At 54.3% G+C, this 6,865-nt stretch overlaps 1 protein-coding gene across 1 annotated transcript in view; it reads left to right on the forward strand.

Moving 5' to 3' along the window:
- The first annotated feature begins 2,004 nt into the window (after nt 1-2,004).
- Nucleotides 2,005-6,865, forward strand: part of HOXD3 (homeobox D3) — an 11,701-nt gene continuing 6,840 nt past the window's right edge. The window contains exon 1 of the mRNA XM_005857735.2: nt 2,005-6,351. The gene's annotated coding sequence lies outside the window, so the exon portion shown is untranslated. The remainder of the gene's footprint in view (nt 6,352-6,865) is intronic.

A 6,865-nucleotide genomic window follows, 5' to 3' on the forward strand; every position in this document is an offset into this window, starting at 1 on the left:
CCGGGAACAATAGTCGCTGTCACGGCATCTGCCGCCTATTCTTAAACCGGTGAGAAAAGGCCCCAGCCCTCTTTTCAAGCGAGGGTCGTAAATTTTTCTTCGCGTCATAATAGGAGGCTATAAAATCGAGTTGAAATTTTACCCCAGGCAGGTTTTAACCAACAGATAATGATTTCCGAGTTGATTCTCCCACTGCCCTCCCTCCCCAGCGAGGCTCTGCTGCTTCTGTCATCCCAGCAAGGAGTTTTGCCTTCTTCCCCTTTATTTTTGTATTTATAAGTTTGGGGGAAAGATATAAATGAAAGGCGGGGGGGGGGTCCTTGCCTCAGATGTGGGAGACCCTGGGTGAGTGGAAATCCGGGGAAGGGGTGCGCAGGAGAGGCCAGGGCAGATGCAAAGGCTGCACCTCCTGCTTGCTCTCATTTCAGCCTTTTCCTTCCACACACCAAGGAGGTTCCCAGACCCACTCCGCTCCCATCCCACCCCCAGCTTGCGGGATATTCGGGCTGTGGGCAGCACACTTTTCTCTTCTAGCTCGAAAACCCCCAAATCCTGCCAGGATGCCCGGGAGGACAGCCTCTTTATTTACCTCCTCCCTCTCCGTGGCTTTGAAGGTAATTTCTTTGAGGAGAGGCTGGCTGTGTTTGGTGGTTGTTTGGGGATTGGGTGTGTTTTGATTTCTTTTTTGGTGTATGTATATTTCCCCCATCAGACAGAGACAAAGTTTCCTCCCTTATGAATTATACATTCAAACAATAACACATTAATTCAATTATTCAAAGATGACAAATGTTTATGTGCTTTGCAAGCGACTCCAGTGCAGATTCCGGGTGCTTTCTCTGAGTTGCTCACTTTTTTATCAATGAGAATTGGCTCCCCTCCCACCCCAACCCCACCCACTCTAACCCACCTCCACAACTCCTGGTAGGCCGGGAGAGGAACTCCCCCGGCCCCCCCAACACACACACAAAAAACCTCCCTAGTCCCGCTGGCAGCCTGGCAGCCAACAGCCTCCCAAGGCCCCGGCTTGGCGGGCACCGGCCCGGGCTATTTTATCAGTGTGACAATTGCCCGGGTTGGTGTGATAAATCATCGTAAGTAATTCCTGAAAGGGTGCGAGGCTGTTGGGGGCCGGGCGAGGACTGTAAATCTTTCCGGTTTATTGCTCTATGAACATATGCTCCGATTGAAGAAGGCTTAGATCCTTTCCTGGAGACAAATTCCCCGCAAAGGGGCCCCCTTCTTTGGCTGGAGATTAACACTTGCTTCAGCCGGCTGCGCGCCCCGGTGGAAGGCTAGGGGGCCGGGTCCTCTGGGCGGGGGGGTGGAATGGGGCACCCACGATCTGGCTCCAAAAGGGGTCCGCAGTGGGCCTCCAGCCAGGCCCGGCCAGGTGAACAAAAGGAGGGGCCGGCTGGCGTGCCTGGGGGCTGGAGCCTCGACCTGCCCTGTGGGACTTTCCCAGGCCTCTGGAATGGGGGTGTGGAGGACCTTACCCCCTTTTTTCCCGGCTCTTCGGAGACCTTGCAAACGGCGGCGACGGTGCCCATTGCTGCCGAGAAGCAGAGCTGGCCGGAAAGCGAGACTTCAAGAAATGGCTGGAGACGCCGTATGGGGTGGGATTCCGTGGTGTGGGCCAGGCTGGGGGATGGCGAGGGGGCTCGCGGGGAGGCAGGAGCTAGAAGCCAGCCGCAGGCTCCTGGCCAGCGGGGAGCTTAACTCTTCTGACCACAGGCAGAATTGTTACCATACATTTCACCCGACCACCAGAAGAGCGCCGGGAACCTGTCCTGACTTCATATTCCTAAAACCTAAGTGCCCTCCTCTCCCATCTGGCCCGAGCCTTCTCGGAGGCGCCGCAGGAAGCGGGAAGACACGGCCTGACAGTCGCCATTCCTGCGGAATCCGCTGGCCCTGCCCGGATCCGGAGGCGCACAGGTCACGGTAATCGGCAGCTCGGCGGGCGCCGTGGCCTGCTTTGGCTGCGCAGGACCTGGGTGGAGAGAGCAAGGTGTAAAGGGGAGACTGCGCCGGATCCCGGCCGGCTGAGTACGCGCCTGTTCTGGCTCAGAAGTGGCAGCTCGTCTGCCGCGTCTGCGAGCAGAGCCAAGGCCCCAACCAGTGGTGATCTGGTGGTTGTGGTGAGGTGACGGGCTGGTCTGTGAGCTAGAGGCTCCTACCTTAAGGCCTCACCCTGCGCTGTGCCACCACGTAATCGCCTCGCCCAGGAAAGGGGAGAGCGGTGGGAGCGTGAGAATGCGGGCAACTCGGCGCAGACCATACCCATACGGGGAGCCAAGGGAACCCTGAGCATCTAATGCACCACAGCCGCCCTCCGAGAAGTCTCTGAGACAGGCCTCTAAATGTCCATCCCTTCTTGTGGAAGGCCAGCCCAGGGTCAGAGGTCGTGGGAGGAGAGACTCCCAGTGCCCCCAGTCCACTGTCATCAGCCAAGCTGGGACTCGGTCTCTCCCGAGCAGCGAGATGGGTGGGAGCTTTCCTTCAAACTCTAACCCACCCGTGTCTGCCCCAGGGAAGGGGCCCGGATCCCACGCCTCCTGCCCCTCCTCTCAGACCCCAGGCCTGGCTGCGCTCTGGGGCTGGATGGTGTGAAAGTTTCAGCCTCAATCAGTACAATCTTCTCTCCGGGTCACGTGAACAAATATGCTCGCATTTGAAGGCAGCGTCTGTATTTGTGGACTATGAGGGGGTTTCCGGGGCTCTCTCCAAATACAGAAAGGACCATATTCTGAAAGCAAAACAAACCCCCAGCTCTGGGGGGCCTGGGAGGGCTGGGCAGGAACCCAGGAGTGGGTGGAGGCGCGGGTAGCCGCTGCTCTGGGCCTGGGAGCAGACAAGCTGGCGGGAGGACCGATGGGTGCGCAGTGCAAGCGAAGCCAGCTCGGGGACTAAGAACTCGTTCCTCCTGCGTTTATTGGTAGTTGAACCTCAGCCTGGTTCCGTTCTACCGGGAATTCCGTGTGCCTGGGTATATGGCCGCGTCAGCGAGCACGCAAGACCAGGGTTGGGACAGTGTTGTCTGCAGACAAAGGGGGAAGGCTAGCTCTGCCCCCCACTGGCGCCTGCTCTGAGGCCGAGGACACCGGGTTTATGATAAATTGGGATCCAGGTAAGCAATTGCATGACAAAATGAAAATCTTTGGGCACCGGGCTGCTTGCTGCCCTGAACGGGATACTAAATATGATTTATTTTGTGTAATCTGTGATCTTGATTATTGCCAATTGGTGAGGCAGCCTGCGTAGACCTAGATACACTTCTACATATACATCGAGGATGGGTGATTAATCGTAACAAGGCGCGCTTTGTGGGAATACTCCCCGCCTACCCAAAGGTTAGGAGGACACACTACCTTGACAGACTTGGAGGGTGGCGGTGGTGGCGTGGGGTGGGGGAAAGGAAAATGGCAGTTTGAAGAGAGGGTCAGTGAGGGGGTTGGGGTTGAAGGAAGTATTTTGGGGGTAAAAGTGAAGTTATGAGAATGGGCTGAAAATGAATAAAAAGAAACTTTTTTTACACTGTCACTGCCAAAGTAAGATGGAGCATCATATTAATTCCGTGTCTTGGGCTGCCCGGTTGGGCGCAGGCAGGTTGATTTATATGTATTTAAAATAAACTCCGTGGCCAGCCAGCTCCCTGCATTGTTCTGGGAGCTAGCTCCACATACAGACGCCTTTATCTCTTGCTCTTGGCTTATTATTTTTCTTGGAAGGTGAAAGTGTCACTCAAGATTATCTCCCCAAATTCAAGAGAACCCCCAAACTACCCAGAAGAGTTTGGGAGGCTCCTCCACATTTCCCTCACTAATCTAAGGTTTTGACTGCAAGAGTGGCAAAGAAAAGGTTTAGGGCTTCTGGGTCCTTCTCCCCAAAGAACCAGGAATGAAAGCTAAATTGTATTTTGACTCCAGCATCCCATCCATCCTTTTGTTTACTATGTCCTGTGGCTGCTGGCTGGGGGAGGACAGGACAATCCATCCAGGGTCTTTCCCAGGGGCCAGAGCCTGAGTAAGCAGCGATCTGAGTCCGAGTGAAGGGCTCCATGCTCCTGGGAAGCCACGGGGCCAGGTCCCAGACGGGGCTTCTGTAGAAAGGGACCCAGAAAGCAAGCACTCCCTTCATCCAGGTTGTGACTGGACACCAGCGGGAGGGGGACCAACTTGTAGAGGCATTGCCTTGAGAGGAGAGGAGTAAAGTTGTTTTGTCAATTGCCTGTGGTTGGCTCCATCAGAACTTAAAGTCACTGGACATTTTTCTTCGCTTGCTGCCTTGGAGCTGCGCGCCTGCCAACTTAGTCAGCTGAATCCAATTACGACAAGCAGCATTTCATTTGGCCCCATGGAGCACTCACTTATAACTTCCCGAAAATTTCAATAATCCGCACCCTATTGTAAAGGCTCCCGATCCTAAAGACTTTTCCGTGGTACTGGTGAGGGATGGGGTATAGGGCCGGGCCTGCCTGGGACTAGCTCCTCAATGACAGCTCTCAGATGGAGTTCCCTCCCCCGCTCCCCCAGTTTCTGGCTGTGGAAAGGGTACTTGAGCTGGTGGCCCAGAGCCAGCCGTGTTAAGCCTGCAATTCTGGACAAGCAGGGTCTGAAGTCCGCTGGTGCTGAATGGTGGGTGGTTTGGGGAGGGAGCGCAGGAGAAGGCGGTGGGGGCTCTGGGCTGCCCACCTTTGGCTGCCTTAGGGTCCTCTTTACTTTCCTCAAGCCTCTTGCACCCAGAGAGCAAAGCGCACCCCTGAACGCCCAGGAGCAAACTTACCCTGTTCCTCCGTGGCTGGGAAACAGAATCTAGCTACCTGCATCCGGAGATCTTGACGGGGTGGCCTCCCAATTTAGCCCTCCTACTTTTAAAGAACGTTTTTTAAAAAAAACAATAAAAAACAAAAAACAATCAAGCAGCAAAAGTTGACGTCTGCCCACGTGAATGTATCCTATAAAGCAGCTTTGGGATTCTCTGGTCCAGTCGGGTCGGTGGGCCCGAGTGCATTGCGCCTCCATCGCGTAGCCCTCTGGCCGGCCCAGCGGAGAGGACCCCCTGGATCCCAGCCGGCTGGGAAGCTGAAGTCCAGGCGTGATGTTAGGATCTCTACCGGGCCGGGATTTCTTCGAGGCGCTTCCGTTGGGTGTTCATTAAGGGTGAGTTATTACCGCGTGAGCCAAAGGTCACTTCAAAGGCTTATGGCTTTGCGCTCTGGTCTTTAGAAGGGCCCGGAATGCTTTGTGTGGGGCTTTCCCAGCGCGGTTTAGTGTTTGCAAACTAGTGAGTCGACAAATTGCACAGGGCAGATGCAGAGGGGGGATTGTCTCTACTTTCACCTGACGGGGGCAGGTACTTGCTGAATGCCTGGCAGTGGTGTGCAGCACCGTCTGTTTTGGGGTGAGGGTGGAAGGGGTGTTTGTTTCTTAGTCGGTTTGCAGCCCAGACCAGAAGGGTGGTTGGTACTTACTGGAATAAAATAAACTCGGGGAAAGCATCAACGTATAAACGGAGAAACAGTGTCCAGTACCCTCTTCACTGGAGCTGCTGTGGCAGCTGTTGACTGGGACTCACCCAGGCCCATCTACATATTCACCGTCCTTTTCTGGTGCTGTGTCTGTTGTAGTAGCCTCCCTTCCACTCCAGTTCTGTACAGTCCCCCTCTCTTGCTCTTAGAAGGCGGGCTTGGCTGGGGGGGGATTGGGAAACCTGGAGCATTTGGAGCTTGGTTGGAGCAGGAGGAGAGGGACTGGTTTCCCTGCACCTCTGACCCACTTGGTACACCCCCTGCCCAAGGGTGTGGTCCTTCCCTCAGGCCCAAATCCCCCTTCTTCCATCCAGCCAAAGATTTCCGTGTTAAAGGCTACTCGCTCGCCAGGAGCCAACCGAGTTTCTTTTCTGCCTGATAGAAGGCACCTGGAATGGCTGCAGGCACCTTTTACAATAGTCATATTGATTATGACACCCTTAAGGGGGGTAAAGCCTCTGGACATGTAGGTGTTTGTAAGAACCAACGGCCACTGAGAGTTTTCCATTTTGTTCCAGATCCACCTGAACAGACTATCAAAAGAAACCCGAAGAGCCTACAGAAAGAGTTAGAAACAAAATTTGAGAACACACACACACACACACACACACACTCATATACACAGATGTGGTGAGTGGCATGACTTAAAAAAATAATTTCCACTACATTTCCATCTGTCCGGCAACTCAAATAGCCATCTCAGGATTCATACATCAAGACAAAACAAAAGGGCGGCTTTGAAGTGGATCACCTCAGTGCGAACTGCAGCCCGTTACATGATAACCGATCATCGGCCTTCATATTTATGGCGCTTTAATGGGGTGAGCCCAGTGCCTTAAATGCAGGGTGTATTACATACCAAGTTATCTGGGCTAAATAAGAGTGATTTAGAAGGTCCATCCAGGGCTCTCCATAGCTCGGGCTGAGAGATCAGGAGAACTTGGGCAGAAAGCTTTGTGGTAAATATATCCCCTCCCCAGCAAACCTGAAAAGGAGTAGCTACAAAATCCCGAAGTAGCAAGGCCCACAGGAAGGAAGAATCATCGCTCAGTTCCAGTGAATTACGGGGATACCCAGCAAGAGTCGTGTCTGCCAGAACGAGATCTGTGGGCTCCCGAGGCCCTGGTTTAGGCAAAACAGGGAGAGGAGACGCAACCTAGAAAAAATTGAGACTAACAAAAGCAACCAGCACACCATCACCTCCCCCTTCTCTTTCAACTTCACGGACCCACTCCACCCATCCGTGATTTACGACCACTGAGCGCTAGCCACAGCCCAGAGACGGCCGCCCCCTCCCTTCCCAAGCCCCTCGGCCTTTCCTGGGCTGCCGGGGGC

This window comes from Myotis brandtii, unplaced genomic scaffold (genome assembly GCF_000412655.1).
Source record: "Myotis brandtii unplaced genomic scaffold, ASM41265v1 scaffold112, whole genome shotgun sequence".
NCBI classification, from domain to species: Eukaryota; Metazoa; Chordata; class Mammalia; order Chiroptera; family Vespertilionidae; genus Myotis; species Myotis brandtii.